The sequence below is a fragment of the Pan troglodytes genome, chromosome X (assembly GCF_028858775.2).
Source record: "Pan troglodytes isolate AG18354 chromosome X, NHGRI_mPanTro3-v2.0_pri, whole genome shotgun sequence".
NCBI lineage: Eukaryota > Metazoa > Chordata > Mammalia > Primates > Hominidae > Pan > Pan troglodytes.
In genome coordinates, this window is record NC_072421.2 from 592,090 (window position 1) to 603,831 (window position 11,742).

Here is an 11,742-nt window from a genome sequence, read left to right on the forward strand (position 1 = left end):
TAGGATTAATGATTCCAATACCTATGCTTGGACATCTCCAAAAGTGGGTTCCAACTTCTTGTCCTCAAGTCTGTATAGAAACTAGCAAACTTCCAGAGTTCACAAAAGGCTCAAAGAGAACAGATGTTTTATAGAAAATTCTTAGAGCAAGTTTCACGCATAATGTTGCTGATGCGTGTCTGCCTTTTCAATAAACATCACTATGCTTTATCACAAGATTTAATAAAGCAGCTTAGTTAAAAATGCCATCTGGGTCTCTGGACACATTAAACAAAGCTTAAAATAACCACCCCAGCAACTGGGAGGACCCAGCTGTTCTCATAATCTGTCCCACTCCTTTTACTTCCCAATAAAAAAAGAGTGAATGAAGACCACAGACTAAAAGCATCCAGAAGGAACTGACACAAACAGGGAGATAGATGGAGCCAAGGGCTCCTGTAAGTTTGCTATTGCTCACATAATAGATTTGCTAATTCCACAACCTGCGGATGGTGATTAAGAACGGGAAGCAGAAAGAGGGAAGGGAGAATCATAGAAGGGCTCATTCAAGTTTTCTAATGTATCACAAACCTGTCCTCCCTAATGTCTGGATCATAGCAGCCCATTCCATTCACCTATTCTGTAGTGAACTCCAATAGAAAATACAAAGCCATCACCACCCAGTTCTTTCTCCCTTCTAGAGATGAGATATTAGCCACCCAATCCCAGATTCTCAGATCCATTCCAGGAAAGAAGCCCTAGGTATTGAAGCACAGCTTTCCCTCCCTCCCTTCTTTCTTCCACCCCAAGATTTGTTCCCCAGATAGTTCTAGTAAACGCAAAACCAAGTATATTCTCATTCTTTAGAGCAACCAGCTTTTCATGGCCAACTGGAATCAAATACAACCTGCACAAACATCTATCTGGAGGACACTCCCAAGGCTCCTACTGAGCCAGCCTTCTGCATACCACTGCATTTCAGCTTCCTAGTTCACAAGACACTGAGACATTCTTGAATTCTGCAAGGTGCACTGTGTGTTAATATCTTTGCTGCTCATCATGTGGCCAATAAAGGGCATGACTAGTCAACAAATAAATTTTCTCTTGGCTAAAACTTGCAACAAAACTGTAAGCTGTTTACCAAGGGGCCCACTACAGGTTATATTCAATATATACAGTCAAATCATAACTATCTGAGATATATTCAGTTGACCATACACCTTTATATTTCAGTAAAAGGTCTTTACATTTCCCAGTGCTATCGATGTTACAAAGTGCTTTCATATGCAGTGCTTCATCTGATTTCCAGGATAATTAAATGATCCTGTCATACCTGATTTTTAGATGAGGAAACAAGTGGTTTCTGGGTATTTCAAGAGGCTAACGCATCTGCCCTCCAACTTGTATGTGAAAACCAAAAACAAAATTCCAAGGCCCCTCAACCATCTGAATGGACTTTGACTCTTTTGGTGAATATATGGCAGAGCTAGGAAAAGAAGGTGAGTCTTCCAGCTGCTGATACAGGGTTTTTTCTGCCATACTCCATTACCTCCAAGGCTAAAGTCAAAAGAGGGTGTGGTTATCACATGAAAAAATCTGGTTTGGATTTCCCAAATGTGTATGTAGTATTTGGTGATTTACCTTAATTTAACCTACAGTTCTTTTGGGTTGTAACAGTCTGACTCCATTTTTGAAAACAAAACAAAATCGATTTTAAATGCTGAATTATAGATCTTTGCTGTCCAGTATGGTAGCTACTAACCACTTATGGTTATTTGCATTTCTATTTTAATTAATTAAAATTCAGTAAAATGCAAAATTCAGTTCTTCAGTTGCTCTAGCCACATTTCAAGTGTTACAGTAGTCACATATGGCTAGTGGCTGGGACAATGCAGATTATAGAACAGTTCCATCATCAAAGAAACTTCTATTGAACAGTGCTATTATATAATGTCATCTCCAGAGAAAGAAGACTTTAGAAAATGTCAGAAACGGCCGGGCGCAGTGGCTCACACGTGTAATCCCAGCACTTTGGGAGGCCAAGGCAGGCAGATCCCTTGAGGTCAGGAGTTCAAGACCAGCCTGGCCGACATGGTGAAACCCCGTCTCTAGTAAAAATACAAAAAATTAGCTAGGCGTGGTGGTGCATGCCTGTAACCCCAGCTACTCAGGAGGCTGAGTTGGGAGAACCACTGGAACCCAGGACGCAGAAGTTGTAGTGAGCCAAGATTGTGCCACTGCACTGTAGCCTGGGTGACAGAGCAAGACTCCATCTCAAAAAAAGAAAAAGAAAAAGTCAGAAACATCTTGAGGCAGGCATAGTGCTGTCATCTGTCCAATATTGAAGATGATTTAAGAATAAGAAAGAAGAAGAGAACAAAGAAGAGAAAAAGAAGTTGCCTTAGGTGTACCTACCCAGAAAAGGACAAAGGCATTCTTGTAGTCATTGTGTTGTATTTTAGCTCTTAAACTTTTTAAGAGATTAGAATAATTTGACACATAGAAGATCTAAACCACTGAAGAGGCTCTGAAGCAGATAAAAGTAGAAAGAAAATAAAAAACTAATTAGTTACAAACTAAGCTTAACCACAATTCGTTTAAACGATACTATTTACTCTTCACATGATTGGTTTTTCTTTTGCTTTATAGTATGACATAGGTTATACCTTTAAAGGGGAATTAAAATATTTCTGGGAATTTTTAAAAGTAAGTTCACACAGCCACATAAAAACTACAGAAACAGATAAAACCTATCTTCTCATTTATTCCCTAATCCATTCAAATTAAATATAAAAATCCAAGCAGCCACAGTGATATTCAAAAAAGCAAAAGTGAGACAAAACAAAATTCATTTGTCACCTGTGGAGGTAGTTAACTCACCTAATCTTCACTCCAAACACCAGTAATTTTTAAAAGACAGAAATAAACATATGTTCTGCCTTCCCGGAAGGAACTATGTTTCAGGGTAGCCAAATAACCCAGTTGTGAAGAAAATGGTCTGCTTATAGAAAAATGCCAGCTAAAACATGTAGATAGAATTAGAGAATTAGAAATTCACCATTTTGAAACCCCTAATGAAATAATCAACTCAAGCAAGGATCATTAATAAATGCTAAAACAATCAAGTAACTATTGATACAGAATATAACTGGATATACACATGGTACAAAGTTCACGTCACAGACTACTGGCTTGACCCAAGGGGGAATATAGCAGAGGAGATAGGCAGTGATCACCCTAACCTTGCGATCATCTCACCATCACTAATGATGGGATGTGAATACACATTATTGCCTATGAAATAGTCTTTAAAAAAAGAAGTTGAACCTGAATCTAACTAAACCTTGCAATGGGCTGAACGTGTATGTCTTCCCAAAATTAATATGTTGACATCCTAACCCCAAAGGTGCTGGTATTAAAAGGTGGGGCCTTTAGGGGGTCATTAGATCATAAGGACAGAGGCTTCATGATTGGAATTAGTGCCCTTATAAAAGAGGCCCCAGAGAGCTAGCTAGTCTCTCCCACTATGTGGGAGAAGCCACATAGTGGCAAGAAGGCCAATCTATGAACCAGAAAGTTGGTCCTAACCAGATATCAAAACCACATGCTCCTTGATCTTAAACTTGCTAGCCTCTAGAACTGTGAGAAATAAATTTCTGTTCTTTATAAGTCATCCAGTTTTTGGTATTTTGTTATAGCAGGCCTAAAAGCCTTTAGAACTAACTTCCAGTTAACCAGGAAAAAACAGAGTGAAAAGTTAAATGACACCATAAAAAGCAACCAGAAAATTCCAGAAGGGGAAATATTCTACAGGACAACTGACTAGTTTTTCAACAAGTCAATTTCACTAAATAAATACATAAACAAAGAGTATGGGTATTTTCCAGGTTAAAAAAGTCTTGAGCTAAATAATCAAATGCAATGTGTGTCCCTTGATTAGAAGAAACTAATTTGAACGAACCAGCCACAAAAGATATTTCAGGGAGACCAAGCTGGAAGGATCACTTGAGGCCAGGAGTTTGAGACCAGCCTGGGCAACGTAGTAAGACCTCCATCTCTACAAAAACAATAAATTAGCTGGGCATGGTGGTGTGCACCTATAGTCCTACCTACTCAGGAAGCTGAGGCAGGAAGATCACTGGAGCCCAGGAGTTTGAGGCTGCAATGAGCTATGATTGTTTCACTGCACTTCAGGCTGTGTGAAAGAGCAAGACTTTGTCTCAAAAAATAAAAGGACATTTCATAATAATTGAGGAAATCTGAATGTGGACTGGGTAATAAATGATATAAAAAAGCCATTTTTTATTTTGTTTGAAAAGATGATTTTGTAACTATACAGGAAAATGTTCTTATTTTTTTAGAAATCTGTACTAAAGAATTTAGGGGTAAAATATCATTTTCTTTAATATACTTTCAAACACAAGCAAAAAATAGTCATGACACAAATATAGCAAAATGTTTACAATCTTTGTTCTATGCTTGCCTGTGAGTGCCATTAATCTCATCTCTCTGCTTTCCTGAAAGTTTGAAAATTTCAAAGTTTTATAATAAATTTTTTTACATCCCATAATTTTATAATAATTTTTTAAAGTTTGAAGCAAATCAACAACTATAGCTTCAAAAGTATCCTGACCCACAATAAACATTGAACAGGGTATATTTCTCCCATTTCCTAAAAAGTTGGCCCAGGAAGGAGTATGAGAGCTGCCATAGCTCTCCCAAGGCTCATTATTCTCCATCACTCCATGGGAAATCCCAAAATAAATTTTTTAAAAAGTTGTTTAAATTTATAATGTTTTTGATTCTATAGTAATTTTATAATAAAATCATTGTAAAATGTTTTTGATTTTATATTTTAATTTATAAAAATTTTTATACATGTTTATGTTTGAAATGTCTATTTCAAACTTTATGAGATATTAAAATATAAGTAATATAGTTCATCATTTTAGAAATGCCATGCTTTTCTTCTCCAGCAATTACATAATCAAAGAGTAACTGTAGTTTTTCCCAGAACATTGCTTTGTAGGCTGGGCATGGTGGTTCATGACACTTTAGGAGGCCAAGGCAGACAGATCTCTTGAGATCAGGAGTTTGAGACTAGACTGGGCAACACAGAGAAACCCTATGAGTAGTAAAAACACAAAAATCAGCTGTGCGTAGTGGTGTGCACCTATAGCCCCAGCTACTCAGGAGGCTGAGGTGGGAAGATCACCTGAATCTGGGGAGGTCAAGGCTACAGTGAGCCAAGACTGTACCATTGCACTCCAGCCTGGGCAACAAAGTGAGACCCTGTCTCAAAAAAAATGAAATTTAATTTAAAAAAAGAAAATTGCTTTGTAAAATTAACTTTTTCAATCAAAACCAAGATTTTTCAGATATAGAGAATGCAGCCCACTGGTCAGATTTGTCAGTTCAAAGAGAATAAATTCTAGTTTCCTATTTTTCTAGCCTGCTTATGATTATCCAATAGGATATCAAAAAAGACCAAAGCCTTTGGGATCCATGTTCAGTATTCCTGAGTCTAACTCAGGATGCCAAATCAGGAGACAAGCACATTCTCATCAATTTTCAATCATTCGAGACCAATTTTGCTTATAATTATCCAGTTCTTTTAGACCACCTTTCTCCTGAAGCCAGCCTTATGGCTATTCACTTCACTTTAGCATAAGCCCCCAAGAAGGTGAACAAAATGAGGAAACGATTGGTTAAAGTTGGCGTTTGAAATTCTGAAACATGTCCACCATTCCCTTCACCCATGCCCGCCCCTCTTAGAAGTAGTACTTTCAGATTATTTAAGAGTCGATGCTTCTATGTGGATTTTGTCATCTGTCCTTTATAACAGCTAGTAGGTTTAATTTGACTCTATTTTAAGCATATATTGACCTATGCTAATTATCTGTTAAAATAAATTCCACTCTTAGAGTTAATAAAGTGTGTTTGTCATGGAAGACCCATTGAAGTAAGAAGCTGAGGAGCCCTTATGGTAAAGTGGGACAAGAAATAATAAGACATAATAATTTTCCCATGCAAATCAACAACCGTAGCTTCAAAAATATCCTGACCCACAACAAGTATTGGACAGGCCATGTTTCTCTCACTCCCTAAAAAATTGGCTCGGGAAGGAGTATGAGAGCTCCCATAGCTCTCCCAAGGCTCATTATTCTCCATCACTCCACAGGAACAGCCTGTCAGAGAAGAGTGAAAGACCATTTGTCAACCTCTCTTCAACTCCCTGATTCTAGCCAAACTTCATCAATCTCAAGTGAGAAGCCAGAGAGAAATCAAACCCCATATATCCAGCATCATTGTCTACTGGAGTCAAAAATCACAATTCCACTACCCACCCCAACACCACTGGCCCTGTTTCTCCCAATTGCTTTTTATTGTGTTTTTTAAAAAATCCTCTTTCCCCATCCCTGCAACACCGAGAAGGAGGAATTATAGTAGATAAATATGAAGCATGGAGATCCTTTAAAAATGTTTTTAATAATAAATGAGAAAATGAAAAGGAGAGGGTTGGGAAGGAAGGAGGGAATTCAAATGCCAGGGAATTGTTCAGTTTCGCCTTTAAAGATGTTAACACTCATTTATACATCTGCAAGACACTCCCCTTAAAGAAAAGTTCTATGAGTGTGGGTCTGGTTGCATGAATAAGGATAAAATTACTTTTTTAGACGATGTTTCCCACATATCATTCAGAGACCCCTGAAGTTAGGTATCCCTCTTGTAGATGTCCTTGAGATGCTGCTGGACCTGGGAAAGAGGAAACTGGGATACGGGTCTATGCCAAAAGGTGCTTCTAGTTATAGGACAGAGAGGAAAGGGGCAGAGGGAGAAAAACCCGAAGTCTGAGAATCTGGATTGCAGAAGACTACCGAGGTCGTGGGAGAAGGGAGAGAAAACAAGGATGAAAAGCGAAAGGGGAAGAGGCATGAAATGTTGTCAAATGTCAAAAGGCATTTGGAGAGAAGTTGGGAATTGCATTAAGAAAACCACTGCAAATCTCGTTTCAGACCATTTAGAGATATGCCCCCTGGGAACTGCGAGCTCAGGCTGTTTAGCATCAAACAAATGGATCCACTCCATCCCTACCCTAATTAAATAAATCATTCAGTAATTCCACTGGGTTAAAGAACCAAAATATTAAAAACCTTCAGGGCCTACTCTTGCCAAATATGTCAGGGATCGTGCGCGCGCGCGCGTGTGTGTGTGTGTGTGTGTGTGTGTGTGTGTGTGTGTGTGTGTGTGTGTTCTGAGACACCACTACTGTTAAATAGGCAGAGCTAAGACTTAGGGGACTGGCAGATTATTGCAAAAAGGGCACGGGGCAGAGGGACTATGTTGTGAGCCTGGGAAAGAAGTTTGTGTGGGGACTGTGGGCAGTGAACGCGTTGGGAACAATATGGAAAACTGGGAGCTGCCTCGGAATCTACAGGGCCGGGTAAGAGAATGTCCGAAAGAAAAATGAGCAGGTGTGGGATGTGTGCAGAGTCGGAGAAGAGTCCAGGGCGCCCGGAGTGGCTCCAGGAATGACGGACACCCCTCAAGGCTTTTGGGGGCGGTGGGTACTAATAGAACCCAGTGTCCGGGGTGCACCGGGGAGGCTGCGAGCGCGGCGGGAGTGGGGCGCTGGAGGGTGAGGACGCGGGAGTGAGGAAGCAAAGCCGGGGCCGGGCAGGGGCCTCCCAGCTGGGCCCGGAGGCAGCAGGGGGACAAGGGCTAGGAGAGGGCGTGGCGGCGGCGCGGCGGGAAGCGAGGGGCATCCGGACACTCACCCCGTTGGCCGCGGCCATCTGCACCACGATCTCGATGGCCATCCTGCTAAAGTACCTGCCGTCGCTGCCCACCACCGTGGTGCAGCCCCGACGGTCGCGCAGGTCGATGGACGACAGCACGCTCTGGATAAAGTCGGGCAGGTAGTTGCGCTGGCCCTCGAAGAGGCCGGTAGGTCGCCGCAGACCCCCGCCGCCGGCCGGCCGCTGGTCCTCGTAGGGCGCGGTGGGCACTGTCAGCACCGGGATGGGGCTCCCCTCCGTGGCGCCTCCTGGCCGGTCCTGCTGCGGCTCCCGGGGCCGGAGGGAATCTGCAGCCTGCCGGGGGCCTCCGCCAGCCTGGCCGCGCGCCGGGACTCCGCCTCGGGCCCGGGCCCCCTCTCCGGCAGGTCGGCGCCCTGCGCCCGCCCGCCTGGGGACCGCCCGCCCCTCCTCTCCGCGCGGCCGCTCGCTGACTCCCTCGGCGGAGATTGCTTCTGCCTTCCTGTAAAGTTTTCTCCCGCCCACCTTCTCCGCTGCCAGACCGCCCGAGGTGCCCTCAGTTTCTCCCCAAGTTGGACTCACTTTCGGGGTGTCCCAAAAGCCTGATTCCAGGGCCTGCTAGCCCGACCCCGGTGACGCCTGCACCCGCGCCTGGCCCCAGCCTTCACGCGCGATCGCCGCCCTCCGGGGCACACCCTCCGCCAGAAAACAGCCGGCGGGCGGCGAGACTTTGGGCAGAGTCCGGGTTCCTTTCCGGCGCCAGGCCCGTCTCCCTGTCTCCCTGGGAGTGCGCAGCCTACACGCACCAGTTTCTCTTTAGAACGGGGAGGGATTTGGGAGGGGGCTGAAACCTTTTGCCATCAGCGAACAGCCTCAGCCAAAAATAACCCTGGAAAGGCGAGCTAAGAATGGCTATCTCCTGCCAGCGCTGAAATCGGAGGCTGGGCGCTGCGTGTGGGGTGTGTGTGTGTGTGTGTGTGTGTGTGTGTGTACCCTCCCACCCCGACCATTTGTTGAAGGGAATCACCACTGTCAGACTTCAATCCAACAGGACCCACTCGAGCCATCCACACTTTCCCCAGCCTCCTCCAAAACAGCACACTTTCTGGTATGGACAATTCTTTTTTTTTTTTTTTTTCACTTGTTTGTTTGTTGTGGTGGTTGCAACAGCAGCAACACAGACGACACATATTTCCCTATTCTTCTCGCCCTTCTCACCCTCCCTACCCAGCTCCTGCCTTAGAAACAGGCTTGGCCTACACTGTATCTGTCCACACTGCCTGAACTCTTCCCTGAATTAATCGTTTTCAATAGAAGGGGGCTAAATCCCTTATTAATGCCCTACCAGGAGTGAATGAATAGAGCCACGTTAAAGGGGAACTGGGTACCACATACTGTGCTAGGTTCCTTTGCATGTATCCTTTCATTCTGCTGGAGCTAAAGATGTTCTGCCTCCTCTCCATAAAACACACCCAAACTCCAAAACCAGGAAATTCTCCATAGAAAATAGGAGTGAAGAGAGAAAAGACTAACAGGATAAACCCCAAAGCAGGAAGAAAGTTTTGTCTCCCATTTCGCTCAAGGAATTTTTGGACCCACCAAGGCTACTGTCCTGAAAGATCCTGCTGCTTCTCCTTCCCCAAATATTGTCCACTTCCTGAGAGTAAGGCTGACTTGCCGCAGGCTTATAAAGTGTTTGGTCACAGTAAGACAACTGTGAGTAATAACACACATTGTATACTGTTTTGCAATTGATAAAAGGCTTTGCATCTGTTTTTTCTTTGGAGGCTGAAGAAAAGAAGAATGGTATTCACGCAGTTCCCATTTTACAGATGAAAACAAGAGGACTTTTTCTGTGAAGTCAGGAAAGTGGTTACAATGGTACTTTCTGCCTGTCTGAATTATGTATTGCCCCTCCCCTTTCTATTAATAACATTGAAGTGCGATGGGACAACCACTGAAGCCGTCAGTTGAAACCTGCTGGGACTTTTTAGCCATTCTCTTCAACATAAAGAATGGGTGTTTTTGGAGGGGGTGAGAGGAATGGGGAAATGTTGTCAAAGAGTACAATGTTTTAGTTGAGACAGGAAGAATACATTTTGTTGAGATCTACAGCACAGCATGGTGACTGTAGTTAACAATGAAGTATTGTGTATTTCAAAATTGCTAAGACAATAAATTTCAAATGTTCTCACCACAAAAAAAGATAGGTTTTGAGGTGATGAATCTATTAATTCTCTGGATTTAATTATTCCACAATGTATACATATATCATAACATCACATTATACCTCCGTAAATACATACAATTTTAATTTGTCAATTAACATTTTTTTAAAAGAATAGTGTGGCCAGTTGGGGAGGTAGTTTTTTTTTTTTTCCTCTAGTCTCTACTCAGTCTCCAAGATCCCATTCCCCATAAAGTTCCTGTCACCCAGGTGGAGTGCAGTGGCACAATCATGGCTCACTGCACCCTCTCCCTCTTGGGCTCAAGCGATCCTCCCGCCTACAGGTACATGCCACCACGCCCAGCTAATTTTTGTAGTTTTTGTAGACATGGGGTTTCACCATGTTGCCTAGGCTGGTCTCGAACTCCTCAGCTCAATCAATCTGCCCACTTTAGCCTCCCACAGTGCTGGGATTACAGGTGGGAGCCACCAAGCCCAACCCATAAAGTTCCTTTTTATCTCCCTGGGAGTGCACAGCCTACACACACCAGTTTCTCTTTAGAACATACTTAAGAGTCTTGGCTTAGCATCCAACAGACAGAACTTTAACACTTCTACGGATCTGTGCACCTGTCTATGGTGTGGGGTTTTTAAGATCTCTAATGACACTTTATTTTGCAAAGCAGGACAGTTTCATTCCCAGAAGAGCAGGTATGGTAAATCCTTTGTTCCAGTAACAAAGACAATGATCCAAACCCTAAGCCTCAGAGAAGCCCAGAAACCCTCCAGGCCTCCATCTCTCTGCTCCTAGCACCTGCCTCTCTCTTGACATCAACATCATTCTCCCCTCTCACAGCCCAGCTCCTTCCACAGACCCAGGGATTAGGCACCAGCACCTCAGACTAGATTTTAGAGAATTACCATTCAAGAGGCAATCCTCTTCCCTTGGTTCCAATTTCAAGGTTCTCAAAGACTGGAACAGGGCTAGTTTGAGGCAATGTGCCCCATCGCATAGCCAGAAAGAACCTTACAGTGAAAAGGAGAACAATTCTTCCAAAGTAAGGGGGTGCTGACCCCCAGAGGGAGGACTGATGGGCAACCAAACAGTAACCGGGCCACCACATGCTTCACACTCACTGATCAAGAATTTCTAAAAACCACTTTTCTTTTCTCTGAATTTATATAGGACTTTGTATCACTCATAAAGGAATGTCTTATAGGCTGATAACACCTTTCTATTCATGCTTATACTTAACATTTAGGCTAGGATAATTTCCTAACCTCAGTGTCCTCACTATAAGATGGGAATTATTATAATCCCTACCTCATAAATTGTTGGGAGGATTAAAATACTTAGTAAAGTGCCTGACTAATAGAAAGGCATTCAATAAATGTTAGCTATTCATGGTGTCATCATCATTATATTTACCATTATTACTAATCTCCTGTATTGCAAGAATTACACTTTATATTTTTGTAGACCATCACTGTAGCTAAAGGGTCTTTGGGCCATAGGTGATATTCCATAAAGGTTGGTTAAATTGATCTGTGGTTTTTGACTATGGAAACTCAGAACTCCCTCAAAATGTACAAAACAGATTTACCTGCTAAATAAATCTCTTCAAAGCTGACCCCAGGTTTAATTGAATTAATTCCAATGAATTTGTCACAATGATGGAGAAAGGAAACTTAGAGGGCCCCACAGTTGTTTGCTGGTAAAGTGAGAAGTTTGGATTAGATCAATGTTCCCCAAAATATTTTCCTCAGAATGTTAGTGCCGCTCGAATCCTGCACAAAGCAAGAGTTTCATGACCAAGTAGCTTTTAAAACTCCTGTACA

General features: G+C 42.8%; 1 long non-coding RNA gene across 1 annotated transcript in view; it reads right to left on the reverse strand.

The window, feature by feature from the left end:
* The window catches only part of LOC112207723 (uncharacterized), a 575,632-nt gene extending 568,822 nt beyond the window's left edge, over nucleotides 1–6,810 (reverse strand). Inside the window, exon 1 of the long non-coding RNA XR_008542105.2 lies at nucleotides 6,649–6,810. This is a non-coding gene — a long non-coding RNA (uncharacterized LOC112207723). The remainder of the gene's footprint in view (nucleotides 1–6,648) is intronic.
* Between the last annotated feature and the right edge of the window lie 4,932 nt (nucleotides 6,811–11,742).